The sequence below is a fragment of the Myodes glareolus genome, chromosome 17 (assembly GCF_982192425.1).
Source record: "Myodes glareolus chromosome 17, mMyoGla1.1, whole genome shotgun sequence".
Classification (NCBI taxonomy): Eukaryota; Metazoa; Chordata; class Mammalia; order Rodentia; family Cricetidae; genus Myodes; species Myodes glareolus.
This window is the reverse complement of record NC_142042.1, coordinates 2,118,441-2,142,381: the sequence shown is the minus strand read 5'-3', so window position 1 is coordinate 2,142,381 and position 23,941 is coordinate 2,118,441. Positions and strand designations below refer to the sequence as shown.

General features: G+C 43.2%; 1 protein-coding gene across 1 annotated transcript in view; it reads left to right on the top strand.

The window, feature by feature from the left end:
• Positions 1-23,941, top strand: part of Negr1 (neuronal growth regulator 1) — a 704,443-nt gene that overhangs the window by 654,540 nt on the left and 25,962 nt on the right. The window lies entirely within an intron of this gene.

The window sequence follows — 23,941 nt, the reverse complement described above, 5'->3', positions numbered from 1 at the left end:
TGCTTTGTTTTAATTTCCCAGTGACTAGAAAACAAGAAAAACAGAGATGCTAGATGAACTGTCAAGTTAGCTAACATGTTGCATGTTGTGCTGCACCTTCATTTATGTATAAATATGCTGTCCATCTGACCACTGTCTCTGCACTGTTTGTCTCAGCACAGTGTGGATAAGAAAGGACTCAAAAATTTAGTGACTGTGTGCGTCCAGGATGATGATGATGATGATGATGATGATGATGATGATGATAATAATAATAATAATAATAATAATAATAATAATAATAAATGGTCACTGTTTAGACAACAATGGTGAGTTGGATAACAGACCCTTACTTGGATCTTGGTCCCATGCTGCAAGTGGTTTTCTTGAACACAGAGGGGAAACCACCAGTAGGGAGCTTTTAAATACCCTCCAGAGTAGGGGCCCCATTGTTGCCTCGACATTATTTAAAATGTCTATGCATTATTAGTCATGTATTTAAAAGAATGATCTCGTTGCTAAAATAAAAGAATAATAGCCTTGCTAGTTGGATCTGCAGTACCACATGGTATGTTTGAGTTGAATGTCTGTCTCCTCCTTTGACAATGTGCTTGTCCATGACAAGTGTGGGCCAGGGAGTTAGGAGTAGTGCATGCCCCAACACTCTCTTGTTCTCCCCACATCAGAAGAGATGGGGTAGGTGCTGTCTTCCCTCACACGGTGGACACTACATATATGATAGAGGGCAGATGGATAAATTTTGAAAAGGTACATATCAGATAAAGGAATGCTTGCAAAAATAATGCTATTTTTAATTTAGCCATGAAAAGAATCAGCTTTTTAAAAAAGGGCCTGACACCACATACACACACACATACGCACACACACACACACACACACACACACACACACACCAAAGAAGCTGTATGAAAAGATTATCCAAACTATATGTCATCAGGAATGCAGAGTAAATGATACAATGGGTGCACACCTGTTATCACGGTCACAGTTCAAAACCTGGCTATTCCAAGTGCAGACAAGAAGTAGATCAACACAAACATTCACTGATGGCTGACGGGTACAAATGGCATGGTCATTAGAGAGACAGCTAGGCAGGGCTTCATAAAGTAGATCAAAATCCACCCACTGATCTCTTGAGAATACTCACAAAAGACTTTCACACTGCCCACGTGAAATCTTTAACATGTCTGAAGCAGTTTTCTTCATGACTAATCAATGTTGGAGACAAGCGGGAATCCACTCATGGATGATAAACTATGTCACTCCCAGACAGTAGGCTGTTGATCAACCCCCCAAAAAACAAATGAGCTGCAGAGAAGGGCAGAGACTGAGAAAGCATAAGAGAGGATGGATGTGACCACACATATGTGATCACACGTGTTGCTGCATCTGCCCAGACCTACAATGTGTGCCGCACTGGCGTGACTTCTGATGGATGTTTGGAATTGATGTGACCGTGATATATGAGGGAACTATAAACTGTGAAGCACCAGAACAGACAGACCTATGGCGAGGATTGCACGTGTGTGTGTACCATGAGTACATGGGAAATGTCTCTGCTTTCCACTTGATTTGGTTTGAAGCAAGAAACTTCTCTAAAATATAAAATCTGTTAGAAAATCGAAATGATCAAGAAAGATGTTAGATGCAAAGGACGCAGTCAGAGGCAGGAGGATACTACACAAGGTCCATTAACCCTGCACCTTGGTCTCCTCCCATGTCTAGTTATGGACGAATTAAGCAAAGATTCTAGTGCCCCAGGGAAATGTGGAGCTCGTCATAGTGGCAGTAAAATGCTCTCGGAGTTTCCTCTCCCCATTGACTGTGTTTTTCTGAGTATCCGTAACCTTCAGTGTCTCCCTCTCTCTGAGAAAGGAGTTGAACTGGGAGACTGTGGTTTGTGAGACCCTCTGCCAACTCTCTCAGATGCAGAATGGTGGGAGGTTACTAAAACCCCTGGGTGGAGACAAATCACACATTCCCCCAGGGGAAGCCCACACTGAAAACCCAGCAATAAATTCTTGTTTTGAACACTTCAGTTGCACACACTTTCGGGTAATATCCATTATACTAAAGGCCATTTGTAAGGTTTCCTGATCTTGATTTATTCCAGTCTGGGATTGCTTTCTGAAGGGATAATCTCATTTATGATATTGCCTTTTTAAGATGGAGCAAGCATTATACAGAAAGATAAATTTACACCGCCAACTAAATGCAAATGATCTCTATTTTGAGAAAAGCATTTCCAGGCTCTCCTTTATACAGAGCCGTGGATATTCTAGTTTGTCTAAGGGTTAGAGACAATAACCATGAATAAAATAAGTTGCCACTGGGGTGTGAAAAACAAAACATTGTATGAAGGGCAAATTATACCTGAATTGTTCTAGAAGTTAATACCTGGCTCCTATTTCATCCATGTGTCCAAACAAAGTCATCTTAAGAAGGGGCAAAGGAAATCAGTGCCCACATCTCTATGTGGGAAGCTGAGATGGGGTAGATGCTTCATATTGGAAAACCATTCCCCCCAGTGGTCAGTGTCCAAAGTCATGATCTAGAGGGTACAGGAATAGTTGATCAATGCTCAAGAGAGAGGAAGAAAGGAAAGAAAGAAGGGAGGGAGGGAGGGAGGGAAGGAGGGAGGGAGGAAGTGAGGAGGGAAGGAAGGGAAGAAAAGAAAGAAATGAAGTAAGGGAGGGAGGGAGGAAAAGAAAGAGGAGCACCCACATGATTTCCAACTTTATGATACTTTCCAATATAAATTATAATCTGTAGTATTCTGGTTTTTTCTTCTTTGTACTACAAAGAAGTAAAAACTACAGTGAATGATGTCCTACATGAGAGTGAAATCTGAAATCTTTGTTACAGGAATTGTTATTAAAGATGAGGAAACTCGGTATAGGTTATCCGTTAAGCCCCAAAGCCAGACACTGTGGGTCACCTGACAGATTACAGAGATAGTGGCACTGTCCTCACAGCTGAGCCCTTTCCTTCTGAACGCCCACACTCCTCCTTGCCAGCAATGCCTGGCACACTCCTCCGTAGATTGCAATTCACAATGAATATGAACCCACAACCTACAAATAATTTTGAATTGAATTCCGGTCCTCAGTGGAGGCTGAGACACTCTGTGGCTTCTACTCTCTGTCAGCTGTGGCTCTGGTGTTTCTTGACGGGGGTCTTAGACCACTTCCCCCGAGTCTCTGAAGTCAGGATCCAGTTCTAAACCCGACATCTATCACCCCATTCCTGTCTCACAGATCTCCAGAACTGCTCACTTCACTTGGAACAGAGGCCAGAGACCTTGCAACAGCCACAAACCAACAAATCCCGTGGTCATTTCATTGGCTTTCTCTTGCCTGCTGCCTCCCACTCAGGATGGCTTCTGCACAGGTCCAAGGATAGACCATGCCTGGGTCTCTGCTCTGTGGCCTCCCACTCAGGGTGGCTTCTGCACAGGTCCAAGGATAGACCACGCCTGGGTCTCTGCTCTGTGGCCTCCTGATTCCTGTCGCTTGCCTATAGTCTACAGCACATGCCCAAGTTGCTACACAGCTCCTGTGTACTTCAGGCCCTTTTTTGCCTAACCCTTCTGGATGTGGCATAACATCAGACCACCACTCCCGAAAATATGACTTCTCTTTATGTCCCTTCTTTATTCCTTCTACTTGAGGCTTAGAAATTGTTTGTATGAAAAGATTTTCATTTATAATAGGCAACCTCAAAATACCCTCCAAGTATAAAAAATTCCCATATAAAAGGAACGAAAATAAAAATTAAAAATAGAAAATCAAACATAAAAATGGCTGAGGCTTATCATTCAGCGCTCAGATTTGTTTAAGATGGTAATTTCTGCTTGACAAGTCTTTCTTAATTACAAGAGACAGAGAGCTTAGTAAACCTTTCTTTGCTGTCTCTCGGTCCCTAACAATTTTTCTATTTTGCTTAGAAAGATGCTCTATGGCAGGTGCTTTCCTTCCCATATTAAAAATCGTGGTCTGACATTGGATGACTGTGCTAGTCCTGACTTCAGGTTGGCTGTAGAAACTGGATCTGAGGCTTCAGGATCTGGAAAATCCCATCCCCACTGAAAGTACAAAGCCAGAGAGAAAATAAGCCTCGATGAGTGAAAAGAAAAAAAGTGGAGAGAAGATTGCGGCATTGTGAGCCAGAAGCATGGATGGCTTTCACCTTTGGAGCTGCTAAGGGCCCTGTCTTCACCAGATGAACAATGGAAATTAAGGGGCTGGAAGGTCAGAGATCACAAAGCACCCTTTCACACAAACACAGTCAGTGTCTGGGTGAGTGTACAGAGAATGTTTACTGACACCAGAAAACGTGCTCACTGGTAGAGATACCTGGACTAGTTATGTCAACAATGCTCTGAGCTGCTTCAAGCGCTGCTTCGTTTGGCAATGGAAAGAAAACCAGGAGGAAAGACAGCCTCACTCAGACAGGCCCTCTGCGAGTGTGGACCAATAGAAGAAAGACCACAGCATGCCAAGACTGTTATGGCAGGAGGAAAGATGTCCATTGTTACAGGGTTGTCTCTGTGAGCTTTTCCTATCGGACTTTTCTTCAGTACTTCAGGCAGATGCTCTGTCTCTGAACCCCAACTCTATGCTTAGGCTCTCGGGGTGGCGAGGGAAAGGCAGGACAGGACCACACTGGAAGCATCATCTGAGACTCCACTGACACCGGCCCGAAGAGTGCCCCTGCCTAGCTTTGCTGTTGTAGTTTCTTCTATTGTAGGTTTTGTTTTGTTTTGAGAGATGGTGTAATGAAGATCAGGCGGGCCTCAAACTCACTGTGCAGCTGAAGGTGACCTTGAATTTCTGATCCATCTGCTTCCATCTCCTGAGTACTGGGGATCCAGGGTATCCCCCCATGCCTGGCTTACATGTGCTGGAGATTGTGTCAGGGCTTGGTATGTGCTTGTCAGGCAGTCTGCCAACTCAACCAAAGCCACATCAACCGCCTTTTCTGGGAAAGGCTTAATAAGAACTCATACCTCATTCACTTATGAAGCAGAATTTGTTACCTGAAATCGTCACGCAAAACAGTGATGGGAAAGATGGCCCTTTAATAAATGTTGCCCATTTTATTACATGAAATGATGGGATTAAGCTGTGATGGAAGGAGCCTCATGAGAAAGGACAAAGCCATCTCCGCTCTGTCCTCATACATGATGTTCAAGTACATTGTCTGGCCTCTGCAAGCTCCTGTTTGATTCACCGGCATCTAGGAAAAACACTCCACTCTCATTGTTCCCAAGAGGCTCTGTGGTCTGCTACCAAAGATACACTGTTGCCAGTGTGGGCATGATTCCTGATTCTGTTCATTTGGGGAACCAGGAGGGGTTGTTTGTTTTATGCTGTTTACTTGTTTTGTTTCTGAGACAGGGGCTTTCTATATAGTCCTGACTGGCTGGGAACTCTTGGAACTCTACCTGCTTCTGACAGTGGGTGTTTTCCTCTCTGGGCCTCAATTCCATTCATTCCGTTAGCAATCAGGCATTGCTGCCCACTTGTGCCAGCCTCACCGAGCACTTTGATAACAGCAGCGAATGCGGACCTGGCCCTCACCGTCTCTCTGCAGAGATAACCAGACAATAAAAAGGACCACATTCAGGCAAAGAGCAGCAGGCACTATTGAAGCACAAGGGAGGAGGAAATAGGAGGATCACATAAAGGAGTATGATTTTACCCATTTTGCTTAGTTGTTATCACATAAATGCACATAAGTTTCCAGAATCCAAAACAGAGCCTACAAGATGCCAGTGGTCAAATAGACCAAGAAACCGTGGGGCAGACACTGCGTTGTTCTTCACACCTGCAGTGTGACTCACGCCCCAACGGACATGAGATGAAGCAGTCAACGTGGTCTTACGCTTACGCAGTTTTGCTGAAACAGAAGCAGAGCCAGGGCTGTAGGAGCAGAAGGTAGGGATGCACCTAGAAGAGCTTCGTAAGTGTATGCAAATGCTGTAGTGAATGGGACGGATGGACACCTGTTCCCCAGAGGCTTGTGAAGAAATGAAGGCGTGAGGGGGCATGTGTGGAAGATCACAGTTTTATTGGTTCCATCATGCACACATGCATTGAGCCACCACACGTTAGCCCATAAATATCCACAATTATTAGACTGCAGAGTTTTTTATTTAATGTGCTATTGGCTATGTCAGTTTGTTAAAAGAGCAAAACCTGGATGTGGTAGGACAGGTTTCTAATCCCAGAACTCTGACGGCAGAGGCAAGAGGACCAGGCATTCAGTGTTATTCTGGGTTAATACACAGACTGTGCTATGTAAGACCCCCATCTCAAAGAGACACAAGCGTCCAGTGTGGTGGTTCATGCCTGTAGTTCAGCACTTGGCAGCGGGAGGCAGCTGGAACTTTGGGAATGTGAGGCCAGTCTGATCTCTGTGTCCTAGCCCATCCCTGCCTCCAAACAAATACATAAATAAGTAAACAAAAGAGAGTAAAGAACAATGGTGGACAAGGCACAGAAACCCGGCGGGTGTTGGCTGTCATCGCTGTCGGTCTGAGTGGGTCCAGTGTGCTTATTTGTCTGAAAGGCCTTTGAATCAATTTTGTTATTTCTAGGCAATTTTACCTACCTAATTTTGATCATTACAAAGAGTTGAGAATATTTTTAAGTGACTCCCACTGGAACATTCTATATTCAAGATAAATCTACATGAGCCACGGACACTTACAAATATATACAGTATATCAAGAAAGGTAACAGGCTTTAATAAGCAGAAACCCTCTATAGACAAGGAAACCAAAGGCAATATTAAATGCATGTGAGCACCGAAAAGGAATCCCTACCTACAAGGGTGATTTTTCTCCTGAGTGAGAGGGTACAGATCATCCAAGCCACACTGAAATCCAGCAAATAAAGCTTGCACACAGAGATGCTTAAGCTATTGCTCAACTTGACCAGGGTTGATGTAAAAATGGCTCTTCCTTGAGCATGTGTTTATCTTAATTGCCCATCACAATGCAAGGTTGGATGTCAGAAAGATCTAATGAAAGTGAATAAATAACGCCTAGATTCCTATTAAATATTTAGTCTGCCTGGAAGACAAACAAGCAGGTGAGATCCACTTTGTTGATAGCTTTGTTTTCCAGATTGATCCCACTGGATGGGAGGACTTCTGGCTTTTGTCCAGCCAGCCTTGGTGAGGTGCCGGTGTCCTTTGTTTTCCTGCTCATTAACTGCTTACCACATGCAGAGGGAATAGGGAGCAGGGTCTTTCTGCACAGTCTTTTGAGCAGGAGAACTGAGTTTCCAAGCAAGTGTTAAAAAGCTCTGAGTAACTGGATCTCAGAACTAAGATAGCCACAAGGACCTCCTCTGGTGGCCAGGCTAATGGCCTCTAAAAGCATCCCAAGCTAGGGCGCAAGCCAGTATATCCACAGATGCTGTAGGTGTTGGCAAGTCAATATATCATCAGATGCCCCACAGACTGCATTATTTTTCTCCAGACTGAAAAGGGACCTCATGGGCCAGATCATGAAATGCCCTAAACATCATGCTAGGACTTTCAGATTTTGCTTTCTAGGGTTTGCCTCAAACCCGAGATCTGGAAGGATGATCACCAAAGGACCGCCCTCCCAGGCTCTCCAGGCTGTGCAGGGCCAGCTGCAGTAGCCCAGTGATGTGCATGCGAAGCTGTACATTCGCCTCTTAGCTGCAGTAATTGTGTCTTTTTATAGTGAAAGGGATCAATAGAGTAAGTGTTGGTTTCTAGAACAAAGCAAAACGGGACAGAGGGAGAAAGCATACATTAGTCTTGTGGGACCTGTGAAGGCGGCAATTCAGCAGCAAGGATCTTGACAGCTTCCATGGCTTTTACTTCTCACACCCTCAGGCTCCCTACAGGTGTTGATCTTTACCTCTGTGGATTCCGAAAGAAACTTTCTATAAATACCATCATTATCTGGTCACAGGGATGACTCCCACATCTTTCTCTAAGATGTCTGTGACAAGTGTCAAAATGTATGCAGGACACAAAGGCAGTGAGACTCCAGTTACCCATAGGGGACCCAAAGAACAAGCAGAAAGCTCTGGAATTCCGAGAGGGCTCAGCCTCCTGCTAGTCCTACCTTCCCCGAGGCTCACTGCCATCAGTTGCAACAATTACACTGAGGTGACCAGACACCTCCATTCTATAGACAGGACTGAGGTAGAGGTGGGGAGAAAGCTTCGCCCCATTGCAGGGAGGGTGTTGGCTTCAGGCAGTGACAGCGAGGAAGCGGGCAGGAGCATGACTCTGGAGGAGACAGTTGCTAACCTGCCTTCAGCGCTCTGCAGTCTCCAGGGAGACAATTAAGGCACTGTCACCAGCCCCTGTGAAAGGCAAAAAAAAAATAGCTTTTCATGCCCAGTTGTCAAGGACCCTGATGAACAGAAGTATCTGCCAAGTTCTCTGCCCTAAAGACAGGATTTTCAGTGAATACCAACAAAATTTACTGCAAAAACACACAAAGCAGTCTTCAAAATGTTGCTCTTATCACCACCATTAAGTAGGACTGCCTGCTTTTAATATTTCTTAAGCTGAATGAATCAAACAATTTTTTAATATATGAGCTGTTCACCAACAGCTTGGCTAAAATTAAATGATGCGTATCAAGTTAGTACAGAGAAACCTTCACCCCTTACAGACAAGCTCTGTGAGGGGTGGAGGGGATTCCTTCTTCTAGGCATGAGCTGAAACTATTAATTTTTCTTTTTTGCCTGAATAATTTTGGAGGATCTCTATTTGACCCTTTGTTTTAGCAGCTCACTCACAGCTTTTGTAGGATTCACTGGAAGCTGAGTCACTGGGTACAGTTTATTACAGCTAGGGAACACACATGAAGAGGCAGAATAGAAGAGATGGTTCTACAGTAAAGACCACCACTGGCTGCTCTTCTAGAGAACCAGGGTTCTGTTCCCAGACCCCATGAGAGACACAACCACCTGTAGCTCCAGTTGTGGGGGCTTTGCTGCCCTCTTCTGGCCTTTGCCAGCACCTGCATTCACGTGCACATACCCACTCCCAGACACATGAATGGAGAACCAAAATTTAATCTGTAAAATCAGTCCAGGGACGGCTTCATTCAGCAAAAGTTCATGGGAGAGTCTCCTGTTGTTTCCTCCCCCTGAAGTCATTCCAGTGTCACCTTCCCAGCCCACCTGGAGCTGTGCCAACGCTGGAGGCTCACCTGTCTGTGATGACTACATACTCCATCAAACAGTCTCATAACTGTCAGCATGGCTGACCTGTTTCCAGTCTTCAGTGGGTCAGGCAGATACATTGTAACCCAAAGTTTCCCCCAAATGACATTATTGCCATATCTCAGAGCTGCTGGATCGCACAAGGTTAAGGACATTGGCACAGCCCAACATCAAAGCCAGACATCTTTTGGCACAACAATAACTGCATCTTATTTTCTTGAATTTTAATTTTTATTGCCAAAACTGATAGCTGAGAGTAGAAAAGACAGATATTCATGAAGAGGGGATGGCTACTCCTATCTGCGAAGACTCCAGGATGTTCTTCACATTCTCTTCCTGCCACTCAAATAAAACCCATCCAGCACCTAATTATTATTTTCAAGTTAGACAAGGCTATACAAGGAATAATTTATGAATGTTTATTTTTATTTTAAAAAAAAAGCATGGTCTTCCCACATACTGCTGTGAATAAATGCCCTGACCAAGGTGACTAATAAAAGCAAGCATTTCAGTGGGGATTTGCTTATCCATATAAGTGGATTTGCTTATAGGTTCAAAGAATTAATTGGTCCATGATCATCGTGGAAGGGGGTGTGGTGCTAGAACAGTAGCTTAAAGTTTACTTCTAGGCCTGGCGGTGGTGGCACACGCCTTTAATCCCAGCACTTGGGAAGCAGAGGGAGGTGGATCTCTGTGAGTTTGAGGCTAGCCTGGTCTGTAAGTGCTAGCTCCAGGACAGCCAGGACTACTACACAGAGAAACCCTGTCTCAAAAAACAAAAAAGAAAGAAAGAAAGAAAGAAAGAAAGAAAGAAAGAAAGAAAGAAAGAAAGAAAGGAAGGAAGGAAGTTTACTTCTAATCTGAAAGTTGCAGACAAAGAGAGAAAGTCTGGGTCGAGTGTGGGCTTTTAAAAACTCAAAGCCCACCCCCAGTTACATACAGAAAGCCCACACCTCCTAATCCTTCCTAGACAATTCAACTTCCTCGTGATCACATGACACTATCAATACTAAGCTGCCTTGAAATCCCCTCTGCCAATGATATCAATCCAAAACACTTCAATTTAGCCTCAAGCATTTTTTTCAAGACAGAGAAAAAGTGGCCACATCTCCACTAAAATATAACAAGAGTCATCTCTATCCCAGCCACTATTGTTTGCTTAGCTGGGAACAATAGTTTACATTGCTCTCAACACTGCTGTCTTCTATGTTCCTATTAGGATGGCTCGTTAGACCCCATGTAAAGCATTCAGTCACTTTTCTGGTCCAAAGTCACCAAGTCCACATGCCACCAAGAAGTGATGGAGGAGGGTTATCTGTCTATTGTTACTTTCATTGGTTAATAAAGAGACTGCCTTGGCCTTTTTGGTAGGCCAGCCCTTAGGTGGGTGGAGTAGACAGAACAGAATTGTGGGAGAAAGAAAGCAGAGGCAGGCAGTTGCCATGACTCTCCTCACCGAGACAGCCGCAGGCTAGAATCCTCCTGGTAAGCCACCACCTTGTGGTGCTACACAGATTATTAGAAATGGGTTAGATCAATATGTAAGAGTTAGCCAATAAAAGGCTACAGATAATGGGCCAGGCAGTGTTTAAAAGAATACAGTTTCCGTGTAATTATTTCAGGGGTAAAACTAGCTGGGAGGCAGGCAGCGGGAAGAAACCCACCACTCCTTTTTACAAAGAAGCAGCATGGTCAGGCCTGTCGCCGCAATAGCCAGTCCTGGCATCAACTTTGGTCTTGGTTACTGTTCTGTTTATAGGAGGAGACAATATTCTATTGAAAATGTTTTATTGGGGGCTTGTTTACAGTTTCAGAGGATTAGTTCATCACCATAATGGAGAGGAGTTTGTGTCAGGTGCTGGTGCAGTAACTGAGAGCTTGCATGGTGAGCAGTAACTGAGAACTTGCATGAAGTTTACATGGTTATGAAGTTTACATGTGAAGTAAGCAACCATGAGAGTTGGGAGAGAGAGGAAGGGAGGAAATGAGGGAAGCACAAGAGAGTGAGGGACAGCTCACTGGGAATGGTGTGGTCTTTGAAATATCAAAGCTTGGCCACAGTGACACACCTCCTTCAACAAGGCCATACTTGCTTATCCTTTCTGAATAGTTCCAACGACCAGGAACCAAGTTTACGGGGCTATTGTCATTTATGCCATCACACCATTATCGATTCCATTTCTGATTCCATGACCTACACCACGTGTACATAAACACACACTCGTGTTTACATTCTGTACTCATAAATGAACAAGTATTCAGATAGATAACTTTACCTAATAGTTTACTTGAGTAAATATAAACAGTGATTATTTATTATCCGCCATATGGTAGTTTGAATGAAAATGACCACCATTAGCTCACAGGGAGCAGGATTATTTGAAAGAACTAGGACCTGCGGCCAGTGGAGTGGATTCAGAGTGGGTGTGGAGCCCATGTGGAGTGGGTTTGGAGCACATGCTGAGTGGGTGTGGAGTGTGTGCGGAGTGAGTGGGTGCAGAGAGTGTGCGGAGTGGGTGTGGAGTGTGTACGGAGTGGATATGGAGTGCGTGTGGAGTGGGTGCGGAGTGCATGCAGAGTGAGTGGGTGCGGAGTGGATGCAGAGTGTGTATGGAGTGGGTGTGAAGTGCATGCGGAGTGGATGTGGAGTGCATGCGGAGTGAGTGGGTGTGGAGTGGGTGCGGAGTGTGTATGGAGTGGGTGTGAAATGTGTGCGGAGTGGGTGTGGAGTGCATGCGGAGTGAGTGGGTGCGGAGTGTGTGTGTAATGGGTGTGGAATGGGTGTGAAGTGCGTGCGGAGTGGGTGCGGAGTGTGTACGGAGTGGGTTCCGATGGATATGAGGTGGTGTAGAGTGGATCCTGAGTGGGTGCCAGGTGGGTGTGGAGAGGGCACCAAGTGAGCACCGAGCAGATGCAGAGTGAGCTTAAGCTGTACAACCAGAGGGAGGACAAGAACCCAGAGCTGGGGGCCGCAGAGGACCGATTGTGAAGGTGGGCTGAAGGCTGACGGGAGAAGACGTGCAGAGTGGGAACAGGCGCTTGAGACACAACAAAAGGTGATTTCATTTTAAAGTTCCATGAAAATATATACTTTATATCTAACGTTTGCATAGAGAAAAACATCTACTCTATGCATAAAGTAGTTGCTGACTCGACTTAGCCCAACTGGCTTAAAAATTCCAAGTCTTTTCACGTTACTTTTGAAATTAGTGCATTTTAATGTCTTCATTTTTACCTCATATTCATATACACTAATTCAGAGGAAGAAGTCCAACCTCCATCGCCTTCTCAACCCGTTGCTCGGTGTCCCTTTTGGGCCACCCGATCCTCTCTGATTGTGTCCCAGGCTGCGGATTTTCAGCTGCGTTTGCGGTGGGCTGAGTGCCTCGGATCAGAGCTTGTCTATTCTCTCTGGATAATTCTAATTCCACTTTTTGCTTCTTGTGCAGCCACCTGTTCCCCTGCAGATACTGAAGAATTTTTCTCTACTGAGAAAGTTAAACATCTGTTAATGAAAAATAACCAGAAGTAAGGTGCTTATTAGAATTTAATTAGCGCACAAATTATGTTTTTTAAGTAGTTTCTGCTGTCGTCCTGCTTACAAACAACAGCGGGCTCTATTTCACAAATTTTAACTATTCCTGTGCAACAACCAAATTATCTTAATGGGTGTCCAGATGACAAATTGGACAAATGCCTTCCCCGGAGTCGTTTCCCGATAAGGACCCATCGCTTACTTGCAAGATGACAAACTATGTGTTCAAGTGACAAATCTTTTAATTAAAATTTACAAGCGGTTAAATGCTGTTTGACCCAAACGGAGGCCGTTATCATGAATCACTTTGAAAGGATGTTGGGCTTTTCAGGAGAATCGATCCTGATGGCCAGAGCCTGCAACGCACTGAGCAATCCTCCGCTTCCAGTCCCAGCTTCGGGCTCACAGCAGCCTTTACCTAGCTGGTTCAAAGAGCTTCAATCTAGTTGAAAAGAATTTAAGAGTTCCAGCGAGTCTTTAAACTCTATTCAGCTTCATGAATATTTAATGTCACGTTCGGTGTTCAAGCAAAATGTAAGAGAAAATAGCTAAACTTTTGATGAGTTATGGTTTTTACTGCATATGCAATCATCTTTCATGAGAAGGCCGGGTAGGTTTTATTGTTTGAGAATAAGGGTGGCCGTTGCATTTACTCACCAATACAGTAAATGTAAAATTGCTTAAGTAACATACTTTATTATTTATGCTGGCAACCACATAATGTGAGGGTAGTTTCATAAGAAATATAAATTAGACAAATCTCATGTGCCATGGGTTGTGGATCTGTTTTACAGCTCTGACTTAGGTGGTGCCCTTCGGCATCATTGTCTGTCGCAGCACAGATGAAACACAGAGCACAGGTCCCCTCCAAACTGAACCACACACCTTCCGGGGAGGGGGCATGCTTTCATCCCACATCTCTTCACAAGATATTTTCTCCATGTCATGGATGACTCCATCTTAGAATAATAATAATCCTTATTTGGTTTTGGTATTAAGACTTTTAACATTGGTTGATGCCTCTGGTCTGCCAGGCACCTACACACACTGTAAAAGTCACAGACAGATGCACCCATCAGCAAAGGATGAAAATAGTAAATATGAATCCTTAAAGCACACAAAAAAGTTGTGCAATATACACAACTTCTCCTCTCCGGTTATTTAGAAAAGAGAAAAGAGTTGCCAAGTTTCTTAAAGTTGTTAAGATTATCATTATGTGATATTATTTCATAACCTATTCTGGTTTTAGTCTATAAGAAAACAACCGGAGGTGTTCATTTTCAGATGTGTTTTTTTTTTAAAAAAGGCATGCTAACTAAGCTTCTGAACTATTGGTGGTTAATAGAATATTGTAACAATATATGAACATCTCCCAGTTTACTAGAATATTGTAACAATGTATGAACAGCTTCCAATTTACTGGAATATTGTAACAATGTATTACCTACAGTCTGCTATACAATTCCATTTAACTAGTAAAAAGCCAATGAGTTTGATTTACAAGGACATCAATGGTGACCACAACGCAAATATGCTGTAAATAACCTGAGGACACACTGGAGATCCCCCTTGGCCAGACTGCAATGATGTTGACAAGTAATTTGCTTCCAACAGGATAATATTTTATAAATGGTCGAAAGCCACAAATGGTTTGATCCTTAGTTGAGATTCCCGGTGGTTTTGGAAAATGCAGCCTCTGATTACCCATGCTACTCACAAATGTTTGTCAAAATGCAAATGAGAAAAATTCTACTAAACTGAAATAATTCATTAAAATTTCTTCATATTAAAAACTACGTACTTTCCTAAAGCATCCTGAGAAACGAGGGACTCAATTAGCAATCACTCCTGAGGCATCACTGTCACCTGAAGTTCACAAATGAAGAGTGATGGGCCTCAGAGCACCCAGGCTTCATCTTGTGTCCAGTTTTCAGTTTTGACACCTGAAACTGGCAGGCATAGGCAGGTTACCATCACACTGTGGCAGACTTGGGACCTCTCCATAGATTCTTACTAGGCTTGTCTGTTGTCTCCTTGACAGAAGGAAAAAAAATCTAACCTTTTTGTGTGTCCCAAATGCCTGACTTCTGACAACAAGTCCGTCTTACTTTCTTCTTGAGTATTAATTTATAAGCTATCACAGACTATGTGTTTATAATGTGTCTGTACAAACAGTGAAAATAAACACTGACACACACACGCGAAAGTAAACAATCCCTGTCACTCTGAAATAAAGTGTAGGGAGCTAGAGTTGGGCTCACTTCATGTACCATGAACACCACCTAAGTTTGTTCCCTAATGCCTCAGAATTCCAGCATGGAGGATGGAGAAGCAGGAGGATGAGAATTTAGCATCACAGAAGGGTTCAGGTCTCATTCTGCTACTGTTTAGATTGATTCCCTCCCGCGAAGGGGCCTCTGAAGAACTAGAAAAAGAAGAGTGTAGAGTCTGCCTGGCCATGTCTAGCAACCAATTCAGAGGAAATCCAGGTTCTGTTTCCCATCCCTGGATTTCACTCTCCTCCAAGCTCTCCTCAAACGCTAACACAGCTGCCATCAATAGACAGGTTCTTTCAACCTGAAACCTATCTTCTCAGTGAGTCTTGCTGGTTCAGGCCTCTGACAGGAGTAATATGGACTCTCAGCTTGGCTCAGGGAAAGGCTGCTTGGGTCATGGATGAAAGGGGAGCAAGAAGTCAAAAGCAAGGCCAGACCAATCCTCAGTCAGGTGAGGTTCGTGGGTGGAAGCATCCTCTCATCTTTGGGCTGTTGAAACCACATCTTTAGAAGTATAAACCTTATAAAAAGAAACCGAGGTTTCTCCCGTCTTGGGTTGACTTGTGGTCTGCAGGGAGAATGTGTTGCTGCTCTGTTTAGTGAGGGTCAGAGAAGACCTTATCGTTTCAAAGATCTCAGAACTGCTGTTTAGAGTTAAGGTATCAGGTAGTTGAGGCAGTATTTTCAGGGTAATGACTCAAAGGTGAAGAAGGTAGGGCTTATTTTTTTTTTAATTTATTTAACCATAGCACCGAAACAGTAAGAAGCAAAAAGAAGAAAAATGTTCAGAGCTGATAAAGAACTTGAGGCTTGAAGTCTGTGAGCTGGTGACATTTGTGTGTCAAGGGAAGGCTTTGAGTAATGAGACGACTTGTTCGAAGCGGCAGAGAAAAGATAACTCTGTCAGAGACACATGGGTCCGATGGACATTGGGAGATACTGAGGCATGATAAAGAAAAGCAAAAGTCGTTTAAGTAACAAATGACCAAGCTCTGGTCCTACTATAATTCTATGACAGAGATGTATTTGATTAACACTTGAAATTGGCCCTAGGAAAATGTGTCTCTTATTACCAGGAATAAGGTGGAGTCATTCCTTTGAGTCTCCTTTGCTTGGTGACTGTGCTCTGCCCCTATGCTCTATACTATGAGGTAGGAACCTGATCCCCAAATCCCAACCCCCTGACATTTCTGACTCCTGTGTGATTAGAGCCACATCAAAACTGAGCAATAAGGTAGCAAACTAAATAACAACATGTAGAATGCAACATTTGCCAAGTAAAATGAATATTTAATGAGATCCTGTTTATAGAGTGCTGTGGTGTGCTGGATTTCAGGGCTTATTGCTAAACATGTAACTCAGTTGCAATCATCAAAGAACTTGAAAGCCTGTAAAACATGAGCAAATGAAAACAAGACAAAATACAACGTGGAGACAAAGGGACTGTGCAGATAACATGGGGGCTTAGGGCATTTACAGGATGCAAAGGCTTCTGGGAGTAGCCAGACCTGTAGCTGGACCATGTGATGGTGTTGTTGAGTTCTCTTCTTCCACGACATTAAGGCGCCTGGGCCAGGAATGAGCCTGAACTCTTTAGAGTAAGCTAGTGGGACAAGAACCGGACACCGACTCTGCAGCCTGCAAACACTGGACAGCATTGTCTGTGTGTTTGGTGATAAGGTAGATTATCTAAAGTTTCATTTCCTTTTTCATAAAATAAAGCCACATCCAATTCCACACATTTATTGTGAGGATTAAAAACTATGTGGCCGGCAAGATAGGTCTCCAGATAAAGATGCTTACAGTCCATGTTTCGTGACATGAGTTTGATTGACAAGAACCGACATGGTAGGATAGAACAGACAGAACATTATCCTCCTGCCTCTGAAATGTTCACTCCCTTTTTGCATCTGCAAAGCAAGAGCATGCTAAAAAGTTCTCTGGATATGAAATCCCCCTTCTTTTTCCAGTGCCCTAGAACTATTTTTTTATTATTTTTTATGAGAGGTTTAAAGGGTCTGGCTATCACAATTAGGAAGGGAGAGGAAAGGGAAAGAATGTCTTAGTTCCTGTTCTGCTGATCTCTTGCTGTAAAGAGATACCATAGCTAAGGCAACTCTTATAAAAGAAAGCCATTAATTGGCTCTTGTTTATAGTTTTAGAAAGGTCATTCGTGATCATCATGGTGGGGAGCAGACAAACACAGCCCTGGAACAATGGCTGACAGCTTTATATCCTGACCCCCAGGCAGGCAGAGAGAGAGACTAAGACTTGTGTGAACTTTGGAAACCTCAAAGCACACGCTCAGGGACACACCTCCGCTAATGAATCCTTCCCATATAGTTCCACCCTCTGCTAACTAAGCATTCAAATGTATGAGCTTATGGGGGCTATTCTCACTGAAACCACCACAGGGAGAGAGGGAATAAGTCTCCAAGCCTTAGGAGGAAAATGTTCCAGTGGTTTCCATGGGAGCAGCAAGGCAGAGACCAGCATCCCACTTTGTCCAGGTCTGAGTGGGTCCCCAGTGCAGGAGACTTTCATGTTGCTTTAGACAAAGTCCTAGGCAAACTGTGTCTGATCTGTCCTGTCCACACCTCTTCTGACTGCACTATCAATCTCCAGCAAGCAGACACAAGACATTAACATCACAGCAGTGACGGTGTTCTTCCAGGACCTTCTCCAACCAGGAGAAACAAGATGGTGTGTGTGTGTGTGTGTGTGTGTGTGTGCACGCGCGCATCTGGCTTTTCCATTTCTTCACCATGTATATATAGATATTCCAATATTGTCTTCCCCTGAAAGTGAATGTGAACTTCCTCATGTTCTGGGCTCAGATGGCATTTGACATTAGATTAAGTTTGGGGCAAAATAACACACTTTCCACAGGTCCAGAGAAGGGATAATTTCAAAGTCAGTGCCTAAACTGAAACTCAGGGGACTAGAGATGGCTCAGCAGTTAGGAGCCCTTGCTGTTCTTGCAGAGGACTGAGCTCAGTTCCTTGTATCCACACACATCTTGTGGTTTATGACCATGTACACCCCAATTTCAGAGGATCAAATATCTCCTCTTCTGATTGCATATGCACAGACAAATACATACACATGATTAAAAAGTAAATCCTTAATAACAAGTCGTCTCACCACTCTGCCTTCTTACTCCCAGCATTCAGTTTAGTTTTCCCCACCTAGCTCTACTCTGTCCCATCACAGGCCAAGCCAGCTTCTTTATTCATTAGCCAATAAAAGCAATACACATACAGAAGGACTTCCCAAACCAATTAAGTAGATAAAAATAGCTTGCTAGCATAGAAATGCCAGAAGTGAATCCCGCTTACAGATTGTAGTATGCAAAGCTTTGGCACCTCCCTATCTGTCCATGGTGCAAGCTCACACAGACCTGTAAAGATGTCATAGAAACACTCAGGGAGGAATCAGAAAATATGCTGTGTCCATAAAGCCAGGCTCTGAACCACCTGCCCCCAGATGTATAATGACCTCTGCGGGTCATATTGTTACCTTGTTACCAGGCTGCTGTACTTTCAAAAGCTATTGAGATACTTGGGGTATGAAAGGTGCCATATAAAACTGAATTTAATTCTGCACTCTTCCAGTAATTTGCCTCATAAATACTTCTTGAACTGGTGAAATACTTTCGATTATAGGAATAAAACTTAGGTATTCACAGCTTATGTGTTATTTCATCTTCTTGGAAGCCAAAGGGCTCTTCCTGTGTTTGTGATGCCCAAATAAATCTGCTGCAGACATTTTTACAGCATCTGTTAGCACAAGTGGCGTTGGACCCAGAGTCAGCACTGTTATCTTTTGTGTTTCTCTTGCAATTATTTTATGTATACTTCCAAGTCATTTTGTGTAAATGGGATCTATTTTTCATCATTAATAATTCATTATCCAGCCCCTAAAAATCTCATAATTTAATCCACAAACCAGGAAATACTTGCATGGGGATATTAGTCAGAAAAGGCTCTGAATCTCATTGAGGAGGCAATGGGCATGCATATCACATGGTCCTGAGGCAGGAGCATGGCTCTATCAATCACTCGGGGCTGTGGCATGTGCCTTCATGGCATCGTCTTCTCTGAACACATTTAAAGGAACTCATTTAGCATGTTTCAGTGCAAATCCTTCTAGGTCCAGACCAGTCACTGAAAACCTCTGGTACTTTAGTTACAAACCTAGGGATTCCTTCCAAGCATCGTTATGATGTACATCACTATTTTCTTAGTTTTATTTGTTCTTTGAGAGTCTCCGGTTTTGCACCATATGCTGTGATCATATTTTCCGCCCACAGCTCTTCCCAGGTGCAGCCCCTCTTCCTGACCCACCCAACTTTATGTCCTTTTTTAAAAAATTCCATCAAGAAGAGTAATTTGTGCTGCTCAAATATCCCAGCCCCTCTTTCGCCATGATCTCTGAGCTTTGGGAAAGGGCACAGTACAAATATATATATATACAGTATATATACTTTACATATGCTCCCTTTAGGGCTGAGGACTCTGTGGTCTGCTGTTCTCTGCACCTTGGCCAGTGTCTCTGTGTCACAAATAGAAACTTCTCTGGTGAAGGCTGAGAGGTTCACTTATCTAGTGTTACAAGGCTAAGTGTTTAAGAGTCAGTTTACTGTTACATGTATTCAGCACTATGCTGGTATGTTCTCTCCAGTGTAGACGAACTATCACAGGGTTGGTCCCATTTGCTGAAGTTTTGAACAGAGACAAAATTAGCACCATAGTTACTTCTTGGAATAGAAGTTACTAGAAGGGGAAGAAGCAGCTGAAGGGTCTGTGGTAGCATTTCCTTTGTGACAATTGTCAAGCCGTACTGTTACACTCTATGTACCTTTCTGTCATGTTGCAATTTAAAAGTGTGTATTTTAAAAACTTGAAAAAAGAAACTTTGAATATATAAGATTGCAAGTGGCCAGCTTCTCTCACAGATGTACACCAGCCTAATGGCCTTATCTTTAATTAAAATTTAAACCTGTCAGCTAAATCTGTAGCCCCTTCAATTGGTCGTAAAGACCTGACCCATGTCCCACATGTCCATTCTGAACTGCATCTCCTGGGTAGTAGAATCCACAAGTCTTAAAAGCCAGCGTTGTCAAAATCAATTCTTCTCACCTCAAAATAATGAGCCTGTCGCCCAGGATGGCCTCCCTGTTCCCCGGAATAATTCACCATCCTCTGACATTTAGCAAAATGTGGTGTATTTTCCCTGTTTCTAGAGCCCCAGCTGTGTTCTGTCTGTTTTCTTAGGACAAACAGAATCCATTTGGCACACAAGCAACAGGGATGCCTCCTGTGTACTCCGTCCCGTGAGCTTCTGAGAAATGATTTACAGTGGCTTTGGCCTACATCAAGGCGGTGAGGCTTCTGAGAGGAGACAGAAAGGGTCTCCTAATGGGTTTGAAGCTTGTCATGTGGCAGTGCAATTCAAATTCCACATTCTGAGTTGCTTTGGTTTTTAAAAACACTAGGAGTCTTCATCTCAGGTCCATTTTTGACAGTTTTTTATGCATGGTTAATCTAATATGTAGAAGTGTGAGGGGAAACTTGAAACTCAGATATGATGTGGTCTCTGTCCTCTCTTACGATTCTTATCGTAGGAGCCTGGGACCTTCAGTGACTGGGGCTTCGGACTGTGGGATTACACCAGGAAGATGTTGCCTCCTGGCTTGGGTAGCAGAGGCCACTCCAGGATGCTGAGTGTGGCTTGGCCACTGGACTTATCCCCACAGGTTTTCACCTTGAACCTGCTTGCTGCAGCATAAGAAAAAGCCTGTCAGGGATTTCTGCCTTAATTTAGGAACATTTCCTTGGTATTTTTCTCATAGCATTTTAAATTTATTTCCCCACTAGGAGCCACAGTTGACGTGAATATGTTTCCTTTGGAGGAGCCCCTAGAACTCTCCATGATCTGTGTGAGGACAATGATCTGTGTGGATAACTTCCTTTCCTTCCTGGCGTGACTTCTGCGTCAGGATTTTATAGTCCACAGCCTGTTCCTAAGAAGCCGTCATTCTTCAGCTAACTGGGAGTGGAACAATATTTGAGAATTTATCATTTGATTTCTTCAAACTATTCCAGACTTTGCAATTATTACCTGGCATTAATCATCGTTGCTTTAAGACCCTCTCGGCCACCCAGATTATTTTTATTTATTTAATGAGCTGATGTCTTAACTTCTAGATTATTCTCCAACTTTCATATGTTGGCATTGATGAGGAATGTGACCATTACCATGCAGGCAAGTGTTAGTTTCTGTAGACACCCTCACCAGGGCCCTTGTCATCTCATCTGGTATAGAAGGAGACTGCTCCTGTGTTTCCCAGCCTCTCAGACCCAAATAATCACAGAGAAACCATACTAATTACAACACTGCTCAACTTATTAGCTCAGGTTTCTTATTAGCTAGCTCTTATATCTTAGAATAACCCATTTCTCTTATTCTGTGTATCACCACGAAACTGTGGCTTGCTGGGTAAGGTTCCCCTGCTTGGCTCCTTCTGCAGCTGCATGGCGTCTCCCTGACTCTGCCTACTCTCTGTATATCTCTTCCAGCCTAGTTATATTCTGCCCTGCTATAGGCTTCCAGCCTGGCTATATTCTATCCTGCTATAGGCAGCTTCTTTCTTAACTAACAGTAATAAAACATATACATAGCATACAGAGGGGAATCCCACATCAATCTGGTTCGGACATCAGAGCATTCGGGAGTCACATTGATGGAATGCTACACTCATGAACCATGCTACACTCATGAACCATGCTCCTGCGTGGATATGTGTTTGTGTGTGTGTGTGTGTGTGTGTGTATGTATGTATATGTATATATTCCTGTCAAGGAGTGTAAACAGGGGGAGAGCAGAGTCACACATGTTGCCAGACTGTGCTGTAACTCCTTAAACCCTGGAATCATGGTCCATGCAACAGTTCTGAGCACAGCCATCTGAGCTTGTGATCACAATTTTGTCAGGGCTGTGTGTGTGTGTGTGTGTGTGTGTGTGTGTGTGTGTGTGTCATGGACCCTAGACCGTCTCACCATCATACTCCGCCATTTTACTTCTCCATTGTACTCCCCACGGCACAGTAGGTGAGCACCAATGGGCATCAGTGTTGAGACCAGAAAGTGTCAAACTTTTCTCCTAAAGCCAAATGGCAAACACTTTTCCTCTGCGGGTCTTAAAGCATCAGTGACAAATATGCAACACTTCTGCAAAGACTCAGCTCTAAAATGGTCACACAAAAGTGGCCACAGATAACATGGAAATGAATAAGCAGGCAGGTACCCATCCATCCCTCTTCTGTTTCTGCATGGCTCTTGAGATAAAAATAAGTTTTACATTTTAATGCTTTTTAAAAATCAAAAGAAGAATAATATCCCATGACACTTGAAAATTATATGAGATTACAGTTTCAGTGCTCATAAATAAATTTTACTGGACATAGCTCTGCCTGTTCATTTGCATATTGCCTATGAATACATTTGCATTCAATGTCGAGTTCGGTATTGACAAAGTAGCTACAAATGACATGGAATCTTCATATTCTCTGGTCATAACAATCCTTATATCCTCAAAGTATATAAAAAACAAAACCCTAGTTTGGGGAAAACCGTGGATTCTATGATTAAATTTGATAATGATACTGGAGAAAAAAAAAAGATATTTATTTTACACTCCTTAGTGAGACAGTTACCTGTAATTATTGATCCTAGAATCAAACACGGAAATGATGCTGACAGGTGGAATTAAAGATGTATGTGAATCAGTTCAGACAAGCATCTTGTCTCTGTCAGCTTTAACACAAACATCAAAGTAAACTTTTCATTCACGATCCTTTTATCCTGATAGTCAGATGTGCCAACAAAAACTACAAGATGTACAAGAGCCGACCATGAGCTGGCTATAGGTTATCACCTTCTATAAACTATACAAGTCAGAAGGGGATTACTTGTGATCATCAGAAAAGGAAAATATCTTTATCACACAAAAAATTCCTATCCAGATTAGACAAGGTTCAGCCCACAGCACGTTTTCTCTGGAGACAATCTGAGTTATGAAGCTGAAGCAGGCCTCCAGCTCAACTGTGACTGTATGCTCAGTGATTTAATAATTTCACTCAGGAAGTGATGGTGGTGACCACAAATCCATACATTCTCTCACGTTTGCCTTTGACACCCTCTCCAAATAGATAAGCATTTGATGTCTATTACTTACTAATTTCAAAGGATCATAGGAGGCAGACGTATAAGGGATGACCTCTGACCCCCAGCCACACTGTAACTGAGGAAATCACTCATAACTAATGGAAGGGGATTTATGTAGATTTTAGAATAAAAGACATTAGAAAGCAAGAAATTTGCCAAAAGTCAAATAAGCGAGATGAAAAATAAGGAGATGGCAGGTCTCAAAGACCCAAAGTGTTTAGCAAAGGCTTCCTGTAGGGAAGCGACTCACAAAAGAAATTTGAAGTGTGAAAAACACACAGGGCATTTGATGAATAAATAAATAAGCTTTCAATAGAGACTGGAAAATAAACATGAATTTATGGAATTGGTGACCTTCCAGACTGTGCTTCTCCATGTGGCTGAGATGGAGAAATGAATTTTCTCATTTCTATATCATGCCTTTAGCCAAAGAAAGCCTTGAGGCTAAGCTAAATTTTGAGGCAAGAAAGCACACACTTCTCTCCATGGAAGGGTCTTCAAAGGTACATGGGGAAGACCACAGATAAAGGGGAAACAGAGGCTTGAGCCACAAGCATCTGCCACACAGGATGGTACGTGAATGTCTGTGAATTTATTGGCTTCTAATTGGTCTTCTGTGTGCTCAGCCACATAGATTTCAAATTAGTTACTATCCTCACTTTACCTAAAATAATTATT